Below are 19,792 nucleotides of genomic sequence, written 5' to 3' on the forward strand. Positions count from 1 at the left end.
CTCTCTCTCTCTCTCTCTCTCTCTCTCTCTCTCTCTCTCTCTCTCTGATTCTCGTTTCTGCTTCTCTCTCAGATCTAACGGCTCTGAGAATCCTGGACAGATGTAGCTGCCTGACACACGACGCCTGGATCCCACGATCAGCCTGCACTCTTTTTTTTTTTTTCTCAAGTGCAGGAGGAGGGGGGGGGGCCGGGTTTGGCGCTTGTAGCCTGTGCTTGGTGTAAACACGGACAAACACCCCCTCCTCTCTTCCTCTCTCCCTCCCTCCCTCTCTTTCTCTCTTTCTCCTCCTCTTCTCTCCTTCTCACCCTACTCTCCCTCTCTCCCCTGCAGCTCCAACTAAATGCGACTGTACTTAACCAAGCAGCGCCTTATAGGACAGGGATCCAAAGCCTAAAGGGCCCCGCCACTGCCATCTAGCGTGAGAATCTGGGCATGACGGCTCCTCTGTCTGTTTCTGTGTGTGTGTTTGTGTGTTCGTATGTGCTTGTGTTTGTGTGAGTGAGTGTGTGTGTTCAAAGTCTCCCTAAATTTTGCAATTTCCCCTTTGATCTAAGGAAGAACAGTTGAGTTTGCTAACTTCTCGAGTCCTTTACTTGACCTTTCCCTTCCTGCTACCTATTGTCAAGTCAACAAGCATTTATGAAGTGGTCAATATATTTCAGACAATGTACTAAGTAGAAGGGATATAGAGAAAGGTGTAAACAATCCTTTCCCTCAAGGACTTTTCCTATTCTTTGATTTCCTGTCAATAAAAGTCCACGAACTAAGAGTCTAAAACAACTATGAGAATTATTTCCCACTATTTCCTCCTGCAAACTGGGTAATAGTCCTAACACTCTTCAGTGTCCCTTCCTTTTCCTGTAAGTACACCATTAACTCAGAAGTCACAGGATCAAAGGCTCATAGATTTGGAGGTGAAAGAAATTGTACAAGTCATCTACTCCAAACCTTTTTATAGATGAGGAAAGTGAGGCTCAGAGAGATTAATGAACTTTCTCAAGGTCACACAACTAGTAAATGCAAAATTCTAACCGAGGTCTTCTAACTCCACATTCAGTTTATGACTAATAACTAATTCATGACTAATTACTAAATCCAACAGATACTTTATATGAATTCTTCTTCATCCTTATAATGCTTTGAACATTAGTCCTTTTTAAAAAATATTTTAGGTCATTAAATATTTCCCTATTACATGTAAAAAATTTTTACCAACTTTTTTTATTTTGAGTTACAAATTTTCTCCATCTCTAAAGTCCCTAACACTTTCTTGAGGAGGCAAGTAATTTTATTTTGATTATGCATGTGAGGTCATGCAAAACATTTCTAAATTAGCCATGTTGCAAAAGAAAACACAAACAGAATAAAACAATAAAAAAGAAAATAAAAATGTATGTTTCAATCTGCATTCAGAGTTCAACATTTCTCTCTGCAGCGAAAGCATTTTTCATCATGGGTCTTTTGGAATTGTCTTGGATCATTGTCTTGATCAGAGTAGCTAAGACTTTCACAGTTGAACATTCTTACAATATTGCTGTTACTGTGTACAATGTTTTCCTGGTTTTGCTCACTTCAGTTTGCATGAATTTGTATAAGTATTCCCAGGTTTTTCTGAAACCATCCTGCTTATTATTTCTTATGCCACAATAGTATTCCACCACAATCATATACCACAACTTGTACAGCCATTCCCCAATTGATAAGCATCCCCTCAATTTCCAGTTCTTTGCCACTGCAAAAAGAGCTGATATATTGATATATATATGTATATGTATATGTATATGTATATGTATATGTATATGTATATGTATATGTATATGTGTATGTGTATGTATATATAAGTTCTTGCCCAGGAGCTATATAAACACAATTACAAAACACTTTTCACACAAATAAAGTCAAATCTAAATAATTGGAAAAGCATCAGTTGTTTGTGGGGAGGCAGAGTTAATATAATAAAAAAAAGACAATTCTGCCTAAGTTAATTTACTTATTCAGTGCCATACAAATCAAACTATCAAAAATTATTTTATAGAGCTAGAAAAAATAATAACAAAGTTCATCTGGAAGAAGAAAGGGTTCAGAATATCAAGGGAATTAATGAAAAGAAGTGATAGGGAAGGTGGCCTAGTCATACCAGATCTTAAATTGTACTATAAAGCATCAACCATCAAAACTACTTGATAATATCTAATAAACAGAGTGGTAGATCAATGGAATAAGTTAGGTATGTAAGACAGTAGTCAATAACTATAGTAATTCACTGTTTGATAAACCCAAAAACTCCAGCTTCTGGGATAAGAACTTAATATTTGACGAATACTGCTGGGAAAACTGGAAAATAGTATGGCAGAAACTAGGCATAGACCAACATCTTATACCCTATACTAAAATAAAGTCAAAATGGGTAGACAGTTTAGTTATAAAGGTTGATACTATAAGCAAACTGGGAGAGTAAGGAATAGTTTACCTGTTAGATATGTGGAGAGCAGAAGAATTTATGACCAAATAAGAGATAGAGAACATTACAAAATGCAAAATGAATAATTTTGATTACATTAAATTGAAAAGTTTTTGCACAAAACCAATGCACCCAAGATTAGGAGGGAAGCAGAAAATTGGGAAAGCATTTTTACAATCAGTAGATACCCTTTCACAACCTTTGATAAAGTCCTCATTCCTAAAATATGTAGAGAACTGAGTCAAATTTATAAGAATACAAGTCATTCTCCAATTGTTAAATGGTCAAAGGATATGAACAAGCAGTTTTCAGATGAAGAAATTAAAGCTATCTATAGTCATATTAAAAAATGCTCTAAATCACTAATGACTGGAGAAATGCAAATCAAAACAACTCTGAAGTACCACATCACACCTATCAGATTGGTTAACATGACAAAACAGGAAAATGATAAATGCTAGAGATGTGGGAAAATTGGAAAACTAATGCGTGGTTAGTGGACTTGTGAATTGATCCAACCATTCTGGACAGCAATTTGGAACTATATCCAAAAGGCTATAAAACTATGAATACCCTTTGACCCAGCAATACCACTTCTAGGTCTGTATCCCAAAGAGATCATACAAATGGGAAAAGGACCCATATGTACAAAAATATTTATAGCAGCTCTTTTTGTGGTGGCAAAGAATTAGAAATTGAGGGGATGCCCATCAATTGGGGAATGACTGAACAAGTTGTGGTATATGAATGTAATGGAATACTATTGTGCTATAAGAAATGATGAGCACACAGACTTCAGAAAAACCTGGAAAAACTTGAATGAACTGATGCTGAGTGAAGTGAGCAGAACCAGGAAAAGATAGTACATAATAACAGCCACATTGCAATGACTAACTTTCTTAGCAATGCAAGGATCCAATACAACTCTAAAAGACTCATGGTGGAAAATGTTGTCCATATCGAGAAAAAAGAACTACTGAGTCTGAATGCAGATTGAAGCATATTATTTTCTCTCTCTCTCTGTTTTTTAACTTTTTTTATTTGCTTTTTTTTTTCTTGTGCTTTCTCCCATTGGTTCTAATTCTTCTTTAGAAGATGAGTAATGTGAAAATAGGTTCAATATGAATGTATTTGTAGAGCCTATATCAAATTACACACTGTTGTGGGGTGAGTGAGGGAGATGGGGGCAAAATTTGGAACTCAAAATCTTATGGAAGTGAATGTTGAAAACTAAAAATGAATTAATTAATTTAAAAATAAAAATAGGTTCTTTTCCCTTTTCTTTCACTTCTTTGGGACACAGACCTAAAAGTGGCATTTCTGAGTCTGAGTCAAAGGGTATCCACAGTTGTATAGCCCTCTAGGTATAGTTTCAAATTGTTTTGAAGAATGGTTGCAGTAGTTCACAACTCCACCAACAGTGTAATAGTGTCCCAATTTTTCTGCATCCACATTAGGATTTGTTATTTTCTTTTTCTATCATGTTACCCAGTCTGATAGGTGTGAGGTGGTACCTCAAAGTTATTTTATTTGCATTTCTCTAATTAATAGCGACAAAGCATTTTTGCATATGGCTATAGATAGGTTTGATTTCTTCTTCTGAAAAATGCTAGTTCATATCCTTTGACCAATTAGAAATTGAGGAATGGCTCCTATTTTTCTAAATTTGGCTCAGTTTCCTATATATTTAAGAAATGAGGCTTTTATCAGAGTAACTTGCTGAAAATTTTCCCCAGTTTCCTATTTTCTTCTCATTTTGGCTGCATTAATTTTGTTCTAAAGCTTTTTAATTTCATGTAATATTTTCCATTTCACTTTCCATGATCCTCTCTGTCTCTTCTTTGGACATAAATTCTTCTTATCAATTTATCTAACAGGTGCCTTTTTCCATGCTTCCCTAATTTACTTATGATATCACCATTTATATCTAAATTATTTATCTATATTAATCTTATCTTGGTATAAAGTTCAGACAATGGTTTATATCTAGTTTCTGCCATATCACTTTCTAGTTTTCTCAGCATTTTTTTGTCAAATGTTGAGTTCTTATTCCAAAACCTTGGATCTTTGGGTTTATCAAACACTAGATTACTATGGTTATTTACTACTGTGTGTTGTATACCTAATTTTTCCACAGATCTACCATTCTATTATTTAGTGGGTACCAGATTGTTTTGATAATTTCCACTTTGTAATATAGTTTGAAATATGGAACTGCTATGCTGCCTTCCTTTTGTACCTCTTTTTCATTTGACCAATTCTGCTTTTAAAGGCATCTTTATTTTTAGTATTTTTTGTGCTTCTTCTATCAAGCTGTTAATTGTCTTTTCACAATTTTCTTCCTTTCCTTTCATTTACTTACCTAATTTTTCCTGTACCACTATTTTGATTTTGAAAATTATTTTCAGCTCTTTTGGGAATTTTTTGGGGACTTGTGTCCAATTCACAATTTTCTTGGATGCTTTGCTTGTAGTTATTTTGACTTCATTGCCTTCTTCTAAGTTTGTGTTTTGATCTTCCCTCTCACCATAATGGTTTTTATGGTCAGGTTCTTTATTGTTGTTTGTTCATTTTCTACCCTGTTACTTGATTTGTAATTTTATGTTCATGTTCTGTTTTGTTCCCAGTGTGTGTATGGGTGGGGGGAGGTGGTGTCTGTCTCAAGGTTCAAACTTTTTCTGCACTGCTATTTGTAGAGCTAGTTCTGGGTATTTAAAAATTTTCAGTGCTTCCAAGTTGTTGTAATCTGGGGAGAGGCATGGTCACTGCTCTCTTGGTCTGTACTCTGATGCTTACACAGGAAGGGCCCCTGATTCCTTAGGTTTGCAAATAGCACTGTATATCCTGACAGTACTCCTTGTCCCTTAGAATTGAAAATGATACTGTTCCTCAGGTTCCTGTCCCTTGGGGCCAGAAATGTTACTGTCCTTCAGGATTTCCACTCCCCCTTAACTGAAAGTGCTCCTTTCAACCTTTCATCTGTGACCCAGGAGTGGGTATAAACAATGGAATTTCAAAATAACATCTTCCTGCCCCCAGTGCTAGTATAGGGATACTCTGTAATTTCTTTCTTACCAGTTGCTGCATCTCCTTACCAACTCTGGCTTGGTAGCTCCCAAAGCTTCTGCTGCTTTTGTCATTACCACTTATGTCCACCAAAGTTGTTTCATACAGGTGGGGTCCAGGTCAGCTTCCTTGCCTGTCACAGATCTTTCTCTTTCTGACCTCTTATGTTGTCTTGGACTGAAAGATTATTTCATTCTGACTTTTTGTTGACATTATTACTCCAGAATTCAATTTGAAGCATTATTTTAAAGTTGTTTGTAGGGGAATATCAGGAGAACTCAGTTGAGTGGCTCTCTACTCTGCCATCTTGGCTTCATCACTGGAAGTCCCACTAGTTCTTCTCAATTGAAGTTCTCTTCTCTTTAGTAGATCTTATATTATATTTACCTCCTTTATATTTCTTCCTTTATCTGAACTCTAACTATAGAAATCCTCTAAATGTCCTTCTTTTGGCTCTTCTGCTACTTGCTTTCTATTTTTTTCCCAAAGAGCAAAACAAAGAATCACTTTTAAATTTATATCTCCATTCTTAATTGGTTGCTCAGAATCCTGAATTGGAAATATTATAATTTATACCTGGATTCCACAATCACTTGAAATAAAACAAAAGGAGGTCCCATGAGATCATGGTGTTGTGGAAGGAACACTAAAATGGGAGTTACAATTCCTTGGCTACAGTCATAACTTTCACACTAACTAGCTATATAGACTTGGACTTGGTCTTTTTTTTTTTCTAATCTCTACATTGAGGGGATTGAAGTTTTCTGGAATATTCAAATAAATCTGTTTATTGATGATAGAAGAGGAAATTTCAGAGTTGGAAAAGGCCTTTAAGAGTTTCCATTCTAACCCTCTCCTTATTGCAATATAAAGAGATTCTGTGACTTGTCCAAGGTTGCCCTGTTTGGTGACAACTTAGAAGTAAAACAGGAATTTCCTGAATCCTAAACCATTTCACTTTGTTTTACCCAACTTTGTCTCTTCAGCTGTTGACTTTAAATTTAACTGACCTTCTCTCAAAAATTAATTCACCTAGTCATTTCTGTCAATATTACTATATTCTCTCCTATGTTCAAAATTTTGAAATTATCTTTAATTTTTAGAGCTAATAGGTTACATTTATATAGAACAGTTTATAGATATTTTTTCTCCTAATACCCCTGTTTGATAATACAAATATTGTCATCCAATTTTTCATGTGAAGGAACTGAAATGTAGAACAATTAAATGATTTATTGGGTGTGATACATCTAGTGTGTGACAGTACAGATTCAAACTTAGGTCTTCTGACTCAGTCTTTAATTGCCTACAATATGCCAAGCACTATGCAAAGTACTGGGGATAAAAAAAAAGGGAAAAATAATCTCTTCTTTGAGTTCCTTCCTATGACCTCAAAGTATTTGTGGTTTAATGAGAAATACAACATGCAAACAATTGTGAACAAACAAGATATATACAGATAAATCACAATCAACAGACCAAATGAAGTAACATTAATGAGGAGTCAGATAAGGCTTGTTGTAGGAGGTGATATTGTATCTGGGACTTGAGAAAAAGGCAGGGATGCTGGTAGGAGGAGATAAAGAGGGAGAGAATTTCAGGCATAGAGGATAACCATTTAAAATGCCCAGAATGGGAAGATGAATTATCTTATGTGAAGAACAGCAAAGAAACAAATATTCCTGGATAAAATTGTACATAAGGGTGAGTACATGAGGTTGTAAGAAGATTGGAGATATGGGGGGGCAGGTTGTAAATGCCCTTAAATGATAAATAAAAATATATTTGGTTCTACAGGTGTTAGAGAGCTACTGGAACTTATTGAACAGGGAGAGGGTAATTTGGTGAGTTCTGAACTTTAGGAACATTAATTTGACAGTGGAATAGAAAATGGAATGGAATGGGAAGGGACTTGAGGCAGAAAGACCAATGAAAAGGTTTTTTTAGTAGTCCAATAATAAAGTGATAAGGGGATGCCCTCAGTGGTTGGCTATGTTTAAAGAAAAAAGGAGACATATGTGAAAAATCTTAAGAAGGTAAAGTCAACAGGTTTTGCAATAGATTGAATATGAGAAGGGATGTGAAAGAGTAGGGAGTTGATGACATCTAGGTTTCAGTTTTGAGTAACTGGGAAAATGATGATTATTTCAAGAGTAACAGACAAAGTTGTAAGTGGGAAGAGTTTTGGGGGAAAGATAATGAATTCAATTTTGAACATGTTGAGTTTAAGTTGTATATGGGAGGTATAAACATTTATTAAGTACCTGCCATTTTCAAGCACTTTGCAACTATTATCTCATTTTATCTTTACAATAACTTTGAGAAGCAAGTAGTATAATGATCCCCATATGTAGTTGAGGAAACTGAGGCAGACAGAGGTCAAATAACTTGCCCAAGGGTCATAACTAGTAAGTCTCTGATGCTGTATTTGAACTTAGGTATTCATAACTCCAGGATTAACAATCTTTCTACTGCATTTCAAGGACATTCACTTAGAGATGTTCATTAGGCATTTGGAGATGCAATTTTGAAGGTTAGGAAAGAAGTTAGGGCTGGATAAGTAGAAGTGAGAATGATAAGCATAGGGATGACAATTGAAACCATGAAAGCTAATAAGATCACCAAATGAGGGGACAGCTAGGTGGCACAATGGATAGAGCACTGGTTCTGGAGTCAGGAGGACCTGAGTTCAAATCTGGCCTCAGACACATATAACACTTACTATAGCAGTGTGACCCTGGGTAAGTCACTTAAACCCATTGCCTAGCAAAAAAAAAAGAAAAGAAAAAAAGAAAAAGAAAAGAAAGAAAGGAAAAAAAAGATCACCAAATGAAAAAGTATGGAGGTAGAAGAGTCAGACACCCAGGATGGAGCCCTGAGGAACATACACCTTTAGTGGACATTAACTAGATGAAGATCCAGCAAAGAAGACAAGGAAGGAGGGACCAGTAAGAGGAGAACTAAGATAAAAAGATCGCAGAAATCTAGGAAGAAGAGAGCATTAAGAAGATGATTGAAAGTGTCAAAATTACAGAGAGGTCAAAAAGAACCTTAGGATATTAGATTTGGCAAAATCTTAATTTTTTTCCCCCTTTTCATCCCCAGCACTTAGTACAATGTCTGGCACATAGTAAGCTCTTTCATTAATTAATCAATTAATGAATTAGAAATCCCATGTTTTCCCTCTCCACTGTATACTTTTGTCATAATTTATTAATCACCAAGTCTTGTCAAACTTCCTTCAAAAGATCTATTTTAGTTATTTAGGACTTAGGGTTGCAAGAGGGTTTAGAGTGAGTTTAGTTCAACACCCCTCTACAGCATACCTGACAGTTTTATATCAGCTTTCAAATGAAGACTGATAGTAATGGTAAATCCACTACCTCCCATTACATTTTAGGCAGATTTATTCAAAGACAAACTTGACCACTTACTACATGTGTGACCTTGAGCAAGTTACTTAATGTCTGAAACAATTTTTTCACTTGTAAAACTTGAGGCAGTTAGACTACATGATCTCTAATGCCTCTATCCTGCTCCAAATCCATGATACTATGATTCTAATTATTAGTAAGCTTGTCCTTATTTCAATTCCAAATTTGCCTTTCTGATATTTCCATTGCTTGTTTCTATGTTTTTCCTTCTAGGGCTAAAAAGAACAGTTATGACCCCTCCCCTTTCTTTATAAAACAAATAGGGAGATAACTTGACCTGCTATTTTAATGATATAGGGAAATCCTTAGTAAGAAAACCCTCTCCCAATCCAGCTTGGCACTTCCTCTGCAACTTAAGTCTTAAAGAGTTGCACATAGTATCAAGTGATTCAGTGACTTATCTGGGGTCACAAAACAGTATGTTTGAGAGGTAACTTCTTGGTTCTGATGTTAGCTCTCTAAAAACGATGCAATGATTTCTTTCTTCTGGTTGATGGTATTTCTAGTTCTTCCTATTGCTCTTTCTATGCCATAGAAATCCCCATATCTTTCTTGTGTCCCTTCCATGAGGGATATCCAGTTTATCACTCTCCATGTTTAATTTGGTACCCCAGAATTGAACACTGTATTCCAACTGTAATCTTTCCTAGGTAAAGTCTAGCCTCCCAAATCAACTCCATTTTCTCTTTATTATTGCAGTCTAAAATATTGTTGCCTGCTGTGTCACTTTCCATGGTCATACAGGAAATAATGAGCTGAATGGAGTATGATCCATAAGCTCTAACATGGCATACAAAACTCTTTCTTTTAAAATTGGCAAAGGAATAAATTAATGGATTAATGAATAAAGCAGTATTTTGTTTCTCTCGGGTTTTTTTGTTTCTTTTTAATTCAATTTTTAAAATTTTTCAGTTCTGAATATTTTCCTTCCTCCTCACACACTGAGAAGGCAAGAAAAAAAGATTCATTATAAATATGTGTAGTCATGCAAAACAAATCCCCACATTAGCCATGTCCAAAAGAGAAAGAGGGATGGGGGGTGGAGAGAGACAGAGACAGAGAGAAACAAAGAAAGAAACAAAAAAAAAAGAAAGAAATGTGCTTCATTCTTCACTTTGAGCCAATAAACTCTCCATCTGAAAATAGATTGCATGATTCATCATGAGTCCTTTGGAATTGTATTGATCAGAATTTCCAATTTTTTCAAAAATGATTATCTTTGCAGCATTGTTATTTTGGAAATTGTCTTCCTGGTCCTGCTCATTTTATTTTACATCAATTCATAAAGGTCCTTCTAGGTTTTTCTGAACTTATCTCCTGCATAATATAGCACAATAGTATTCTATTACATTCATATATCATAACTTGTGCCATTCCCCAGATCAATGTCTCCTCAGTTTCCAATTATTTACCACTGTAAAAAGAGCTCTTATTAATAATTTTGTATTTACTAGTCATTTCTCCCTTCTTTTGATCTTTTTGGGATATAGACCTCATAGTGGAATAGCTGGGTCAAAGGGTATACACAGTTTATTAGTTTTTGGGGAATGGCTTCAAAATGTTATTCAAGATGGTTGGATCAGTTCACACATCCAAAACCTGTCCATTGAAGTACCTCTTTTCAAAAAGTCCCTTGAACATTTGTCATTATCCCTTTTGTGTCAATTTATCTAATCTGATGGAGGCAAAATGGTACTTCAGAGGTATTTAACTTGCATTTCTCTAATTCTTTTTTAAATAATTATTTTGTGGATGCTTTTTAAATACATACTGTCACTTCACAATGACATTCCCATCACTGATTATAACCCTCCTTCTTATAATAATGAAGTATATTGAAGCAAAATAAACCAACACCTTTGCCATATCTGACAATTTATGCCTCATTAGTCATCAATGGTCCCCCTCCCTCTCAACCTAGAAGAGGGAGACATGCTTTACTGGCAATTCTTTGAAGTAAAACTTAGTTACTGGAGACTATGCCATAAAAATATTAGAGGTTTATTTTTTCAATGATAATTTCCTTTATATTATTATTGTGGTCACAGGCTAAGCTATTTTCTTGGTACCATTTATATGACTCAGAATTAGTTCATATATGACTTCCCAAATTTCTTTCAATTCTCTCAAATTATCCCAAAACATCTCAAAAACAGTTGTTTTAATTTTCATTTCTCGTATTATTGGTGATTATGACCGCTCTTCATTATTATTGCTGATAACTTGCATTTCTTCATTTTAAAGATTCCTTTTCATATCACTTATTTATTGAAGAATGGCTCTCAGTTTTACATATTTGTGTCCCTTTTCTATATATATTGGATATCAGACCTATACTAGGCATATTTCCCATCCTAATTTAAAGCTTTTATTCTGATTCTAAATCATTGATTAATATTAATTATCATTCATATAATTATCATATATTATGATATATAATTATTTAATCAAAGTTAATATCTATCAAATTATTTTTAATGAAACTTTTAAAAATGTTTATATAATCTATTCTATGTTATCCTTTATGATTACCTTTGACATGCTTGGCTAAGAAATCTTCCTGTAGCCACAATTGTGCACGGAAGGTTCTACTTTCCATTCATTTGTATATACACAAACATATAAAACCACACACATATATACACCTATATGTACACACATGTATATGTGTATATAGGTATATATGTGTATATATGTGTATATATACAATACAAATATATATACATCCATATGTATGTGTATATACACATATACATAAATATATGTTTTGTCCTTATTTCAATTCCAAATTTTTATTTATTTAGATCACATACACAATTGGAGCTTATTGTTATGTTTGTTGCAAATTGATGTTCTAAACCTATTCTCTGCCAAACTGTTTTCCAATTTTACCAGGATTTCTTATCAAATGAGAATTTTACCCCCCACCTCTGCCCAGTAGTATGTGTTCTTGAATTTATTGAACATAAGGCTGTTGTATTTTATTTCTTGTGGTTATTGCTTGACTAGCCCATTCCATTGATTATCATTTTTTTTATTTTTAACAAGTACCAAATAGTTTTGATGATTATTTCTTTAGAGTATGTTGAGATATGATAATATTGCATCTCATTCATTCTTCATCTTGTTATTTATTTTCCAAGCTTCTTTCCATTATATCTGTTCTTTTATACCACCACCTTAATAACCATTATTTCAAGCTGTTTTATGCACATTATTACATTTAGTGTTATAGACTGATGGAATGTATCTACTACAGAGAACATCTAATACAACTTTCTCATTTTACAGATGAGGATTTTCACAACACTTATGTAAGCTAGATAGGGAAGATATTTCTCATTTGATAGGCAGAATATAAAAATCCAAAAAGGAATCAGGAGATATTCAAAAGCAGAATAGGCTATCTCAGAATCTCTACCCTCAATGGAGGTATTGAAGAAAAGATTTAAAACAGTATAGTCAGTATGTGACCTTTCTGCTGAATGCCTAATAATGCTACCCAAAATGATCCCACATGATTTACCCCATATATATTTATTTTGGGTCATGAATGAAGGCTGCTTATTAACTTGTGCTGTAGAATCTTGAAGGAAGTGGAAAAGTGAACAACTCAACATACCATGGAGAGATCACTTGATCACTCCAACCTGTAGCCTTAGCATAGGCAAGTACAGAGAAAAATAAAAAATACTGTGATTCCTGAGTTTGCTGTTGGGAATTCTATTCAGGGAATGAGGCCTGCTACAAAATCTTAGTGTCCCAAACAAGCACAAGGTAGTAGACTAGTAGAAATACAATGTGTATTAAGAAGTAGAGAAACTGGATAATCTGTCAGACTGCAAATTAATTTTGGATAATTATCAGGAACCCGATAAGGCAATACAACACCTTCTGAAATCTTCAGAAGACAACATAGGAATAGAAATAGTACAGGATTTGAAGTCTAGATGACTGGGCTTTAAATTTTTACTATATTCCTATCTGTTTGACCTTGGGTAAGCCTTTGAAATTTAAATGGGACTCTTAGTCCTTATATGCAAAACAGGTGAGAGAGAGGTTACTAGATGATTTTTGAGGTTCTTTCTACCTCTAACTCAAAGATACTATGAACTACCGGTTCCCCCATGGGGGGCATAGTTGGTCCTCCTGATGCTTAGGTAAAATATGAATCATTGCCCATTGCTGTAGCATCTGGACAAACACAGCCACAAATTTGATCCCAGGAACTGATTGGTAATTTAATAATAATCTATTGGCTCATGTTTCCACCCAAAAATTTTTGGTGCAAAATCCATGTTAGGCTCATTTCAATTTTCCCCTACAGATAAATTTAATTTCATTCCTTCCAGGCTTCTAAGGCATATAAACATAAAATATCTATTCAGGGAAATAATGAAAACAACAAAATATATATAAATATTTACATATAGGTAGATATATGTATACATACATATGTATATACACGCATATACATATAATAAATATATGTATAGGAGAAGAATGGTTAAATAGATACAATAAAAAATAGCTACCACACAACCCCTCCCAGTCTTGAGTAAAGAGTGTTCCCTTCCTCTCCACCATAGAGTCATCTCATTCCTCTAATGAAACAAACTCATAATACCAGTGAGGAAAGTCAATGTCTCAAGCACTGCTATCACAGTTCTCAGGGTAGAATGTATGTGTTTCTCATTCCTTTCCCTCTAGAGTGAACAGCAGCTCCAGAAACCAGCAGTAACCTTCCCCTTATTTCTGCCTACAGCTTCAACATTCATATGTTATTGAACTTGCTTGGATAATTCTTTCTTTAATGTCATAAACTTCCAACCTACCTAGGTCTACCTCCCCTGATCGTTTAGGCCCCAAAACTGCTCAAGAACATGGAAGATCTTCTTTCTCCTGCAAAATCATTCTACTTTCCTAGTCAATTTATTTTTTCACCAGATGTCTTTCTTTCTCCAAGCAATTCTTGCTCAGTGCCTTGCAAATGTATCAAAGTCTACACTGTGTAACATCTCTGTGGAAGTCTGGGATACCACAAAAGTTGTCCAAAAGGGAATTTGAGTTTGCAAGACAATGAAAAAGGAACTTCCTGAGTGTGAACAATGGATGTAGCTAAAAAATGTCTAATTCAGCCTTATCATTGGGGCTTTTTTGTATATTCATCCCCCCACCCTACCCCCCGCCCCGGCAAGATTCTACTAAGCTATGACTCCACTTAATTATTCCCATGGGACTGATCTACCACTCTTTCCTATGAAAGTGGTGTTTGGGTATCAGAGTGGCAAGGTCAGAGGGAAAGGTAGTTATCTGGGGTGGAAGGGGGAGAAATCATAGCTGATATTGGATGTTATTGCTGTCTAGTACTACTACTGTTCAATGTTCAAAATGCTATTTGCTATGACCAGTGTCAGCCAGAGATAAAATTTGGAATTGGAACAAAGATACAAAACAGCTATGGAAAGTATCAAAGCCAACACTATATTCTAGAGTTGTGAATATTGCCAGCTATCATAGAATAAGGAAGAGCAGTTAGCAGCATGGCAATGAGACTGATTCATCTATTAGAGCCTCTTTGACTTTCTGTGTAATATCAAAATTCCTATGCATATGATTTGTTTTCCTAATCTTTCTTCCCACACTCCTGAGAATGTTGAGATCAGTGAGAGTTGATTGGACTAAATATTTCATAGAGTAGCTCTTAACAAGCATCTCATTAATGTAATTTGCATAATAAAGTGTGTGTGGGTATAATGTAGATTATCTTTGCATTATAAATATAGGGGGTCAAGTAGATAGGCAATGGGTAATGGGGGCTAGAACCATTTGATATTTCCATAATTCTCATATTTCAAAGGAATATTCCATTTTCTTTTGCAATACATATAGATCAATATTGTATTAGGGACTTGGGCCTTGAGTGTTTTGAGAGTTTGTGTGTAGAGAGAGATGTGAGTAGCATCAGAGGGTTTGTAGAGACCCCTGTTGAGTACTACAGCCTTTGGGAAAACTAGTGCATGAAGACTGGATATCCTTTGACAAAATGACTTCATTCATGACATTAACATGACCTGGTGGCTAAAATCTGCAACACTTCCTAGATGGATAATTATTTAATTAATGACTTGTCCATCAGGTGGCATTACCCTCAACTCTTAGCTTTCAAATGAAAGCTATCCAGTATGCAAAGGCATATAATATGTTATGTGACCACAAGGTGGCAAACACACACTTTGTGTCCCTCAATGGGTTGGGTGTGACTGTATGCTACAGGCAAAATTTTGACTACTCTCAGTCTTTCATGGGGTTTTGTCATTGTCCCAAACAGGAAGTTCTTCTTTAATGTCCTTATGGCCTCACATTCTCCTTTGACAAACTTCATGGCCTCTCAAACTCCAAATGAGATGAAACGATGCAGATAAAGCTATAACACTTTCTTCACTAACTTTGGTTACAACCAAGTCACTGGAATAGATTTAAAAAAAAAAGAAAGAAAGTTGGGGTCAAATCTTGGATGTTACTTAGTACCTGTGTGACTTTGAGAAAATATCTTAGCTTTTATGTAACTCAGATTCATTATGTGTAAAATTGTTGTTGTTCATCCTTCACTTTCGAAGAGGCTTAATGACATCATGGGTTGTCTTGACTCAAGCATACATTTGATTTAAGTGAGGCAGAATTGTACAAAGTCATTAGCTTCACTCTCCCAGAGTCATTAAAATCCAGTAGCAAGACAAAACTCAAGATGACTGTGATGGTCCGGGATGCAGTGGATGATCTCGGTGACTTTGATGTCTGACCAAGCTCTAAGTGCTCTACAATGCCTGCTTTACCTGCCATCATGACTTCTGAAACAAATTGTTCTCATCTATCCATTCTTCTGGGGGAATCTTCACATGCTTACGGTAGATATCACTTTAACTCATTGATGGGTTTGAAGCTTGTTGGCTACCCTCAACCTGGTTTAGCCCTATCTGAAAGATGGCTTTACTGGGGTGTGAGTGCTACATGTACTAAAGCTTCTTGGAGCCATAAGTGAGAGTTGAGTGACAGGTGGACACCAAAGGTGGATAAGCAGCCATGAAAAGTGTTCAGTAAGCCCTCACACCAGAGATGCTAGTACTCACAGAACACCCCATACACTCCATATGTAAAAATTAAATGTGTAAAATTAAGGTGTTAAAATTACATGTAAAATTAAGGAGTTGGAGAAAGTGGCATGTAAGATGCATTTCAACACAATCTATCATCTATCTTCAAATCAAGAAATAGTTCTCACAAGTTGATGTGATTAAAAAAAATCAGTTACTAGTGATAAGGTTCTCCAAACTTAGTTAATCTATTCCTTAAATATCAGTCTTTTTTCTATGGCCATAGGCTTAAGCCATCATTCTAGCATGAACTTCCCATTTTTAACCCCCAGGGACTAGTACCCCAGTTCCATTTAACCAACAACAATTAGCTTTTACAAAGACATATTTGCTTTGAAGATACAGAAAACGTAAAAATAGAGACCTCCCAATGCCTATAGAGAGATAAACTATCCTATACCACCTCAGTGTATGGGGACAGTGGTCTCCCATTTAATGCAGTTTCTACATAATTTTGTTCACATCAAGTTCATATGCAAATACTATATCAGAGCTACATGAACCTTGTCTAAACAGCTGCAATGTCCTGGAAAGTTTTTCTCGCTTCCTTGAAGGTGTGACCTCAAAGCTAAACTGGCTTACTGTAAAGTCCTACATGCACTCCACTCCTTCTGGTGAGCTGCTCTCCTGACCTTTTAAAACTTGCAAAGTTTTAACCTCCAAACTCATTCATTGAAAATAAAAGAACCAAGACCAAGGCAAAGAACTGAGGCCTATGAAAATGAACCTATATAAGCCTCAGACACAAAAGACCTAAGGTCTTTCCTTTCATATCATTATCTCTCAGCAAATTGGCTCCAAATGAGAGGAATTCAAATAAAGGGAGGGAATATAGTCAATTAGTGCTTTTTGAACGTGCACATCAAAACTACCATCAAGTTCTGGCTATGCATTGGCAGGTAATTGGAAGGGCTATATTCATTATATAGTTAGCAGAAAAGAACTAGGTAGAGATATTCAAGACATCCTCTGTGTCCAAGGCATTTCTATCATATGTCATTGTGACTCTCCCAGAAGCAAGATCCCAAAACTCTTACATATAAGGAACTACCAGCATCATTCTGCACATGCTAATGAGGTCTAGGTTCAATGGTCAATGTGCCATTACATTCACATATAAATGGGTACATTTGCTTATATGCATATGTATATAAATACATATATAAGCACATGTACACATATATGCATTATATATCCAAATATATGCACACATGAATGCAAAAATATTACATTTTATATGTGTGTATATATAGCACATAGTAACATATCTATCAATTACATATTCTGATATATTTCAATATATTTTATTTGTGTATTCATATATGCATATGATATTTTATATCAATAAATTTTCTACTACTTAGAGTGTTAGAATATTGTCAGGGTTCCTCCACCCCCTCATAGCAATGTATGTATGAAAAGTACATGCCTGTACATAAACATATGTACATAAATATGTGTAATGTACATGTATGTGTTTGTGTGTGATTGTGTCTATATGTTAATACTCTGATGTATCTGCTACCTCATCAATCTAGAAAACCCCTTCAGTAGTGCAGATTTCAGTTGACCTAAAATTTTCATTTGAAGTAACTTTTCCATGTCCCACAAATCCTTTGCAGGGTAAATCCAACATGGTAGGGCTCTTCCTATTAAAGTGAATTTGTTATGTAATGAGTAGAGAGCTGAATTTAAAGAACTGGGTTTGAACCCTATCCAGATACTTACTAGCTGATCAAGTTGCATCCCATTATTTCTAAGGTCTTCTGTAGGTATACAGAGATGAGTCTCAATTTAATAAACAATAAGTTTAGCAGGTTCTTGTCTTCTCTAAACTTTTTAATCTATTATGTGACTATAAATATGTGATCTATGTAGGGAATATTATTGACAGTGTTTGCCCACTCTCTTCTACTATCTTTGTGAAGAATTTATATATAATTAGCATAAATATTTTATAAAAATGAGGTCAATGTATGTCAGTTAATATTGGTGTATGCCTGATTGTCTATCTTGTATAAATAACATTCATGATTTTTCTTTTTCCAAACACTAATCATCTTGCTCTTTTATGTGTAGATTAAAAATAGATTCTCCAATGCAGGAAAAACTATGGTGCAAGCATGAAGCCCTGTCTTGCTATTTAATCTGGTCAAGTTGTCTGTTTCTGCAAGAGTCAGAAAAACCAGAACTGAAATACTTCTTCTAATGTTTAGTATTTGTGTGACCTTAGGTGAATCATATCACCTCTCTCAGTCTCAGTTTACTCTTCAATAAAATGAGGATAATGATATTTGTAGTACTAATCTCACAGGATGATTACGAGTCTCATATACAATATCAAATGTACGTTATATTGTATGTGTATACACACATACGTGTATGTGTGCATATACATACACACACAGAGCTTTGTAAACTTGAATGTGATGCATTAATTTCAGAAAATAGGACCTTGGTTTTCCTTAGTGGATTTTTCAATTCTTCCCATACCTGTATTGTGGAGTTATTTTGATATTAGTGTTCAGATGTGAGGCAATAATATTATTTAAGAAGGAAAGGTGATGTCATAGTAATGTTGACAGTTTCTTACCCCTTTTTCCATTTATTTGGTCTCTTCCTTCCACATTCATCTTTAAATAATGTTAAGGTGATCTGACTTAATTTCTATTCACATCAAATTTTTCTGCAAACTTATTTTCTTCTTTCATTGCTTCTAAGTATTTTTACCATATTTTTCTGTAAGATTTTGAAAATAAGTTTCCATTATAAACTGTTCATATTATAAACTAATGTTGCTCCACAATATGATGTCTCTCTACTTCACAAAGAAATCACTTGAGGCAATTTATTTGCATTGTTCATTTAGAAAATAGTGAAGGTTCGTGTCAATACCTCTAACTTTCATTAAATATCTCATTTTACAAAATAAATAACTAATTCAAATAGGTCAGATTTAAGGTGTTTCAATTTCATATTTAATATTTTTAATATATTTATCATCTATCCTTTTAAAAAATTTTAATATTTTATTTTCCCAATTACATGTAAAAACAATTTTAACATTCTTTTTTTCAAATTATGAGTTCCAAATTCTCTCCCTTTCTCCCCTTCTCCCTTAACTGAAAAGTCAAGCAATTTGAAACAGGTTAAACATGTGTAGTCATGCAAAACACATTTCCATGTAAGTCATATTATGAAAGAAAACACAGAGCAAAGAGAAAAAGAAAGTAAGGAATAGTATCTTCAATCTGCTTTCAGACTGCACCTGTTCTTTCTCTGGAGATGGATAGTACCTTTCATCATAAGTCTTTCAAAATTGTCTTGAATCATTGCATTTCTGAGAATAACTAAGTTATTCACAGTAAACCATCATACAATATTGCAGTTACTGTGTACAATGTTCTCCTAGTTCTGCTCATTTCACTTTGCATCAGTTCATGTAAGTCTTTCCAGGTTTTGCTGAGAGCATCCTACTTGTCATTTCTTATGGCGCAAGAGAATTCCATCACAATCATATACAATAATTCATTCAGCAATTCCCCAATCAATGGGCATCCCCTCAATATCCAATTCTTTGCCACCACTAAAAAAGCTGCTACAATTATTTTTGTACATATAGGTCTTCTCTCTCTCTCTCTCTCTCTCTCTCTCTCTCTCTCTCTCTCTCTCTC

The sequence above is a fragment of the Vombatus ursinus genome, unplaced genomic scaffold (genome assembly GCF_900497805.2).
Source record: "Vombatus ursinus unplaced genomic scaffold, bare-nosed wombat genome assembly UNPS02001419.1, whole genome shotgun sequence".
NCBI lineage: Eukaryota > Metazoa > Chordata > Mammalia > Diprotodontia > Vombatidae > Vombatus > Vombatus ursinus.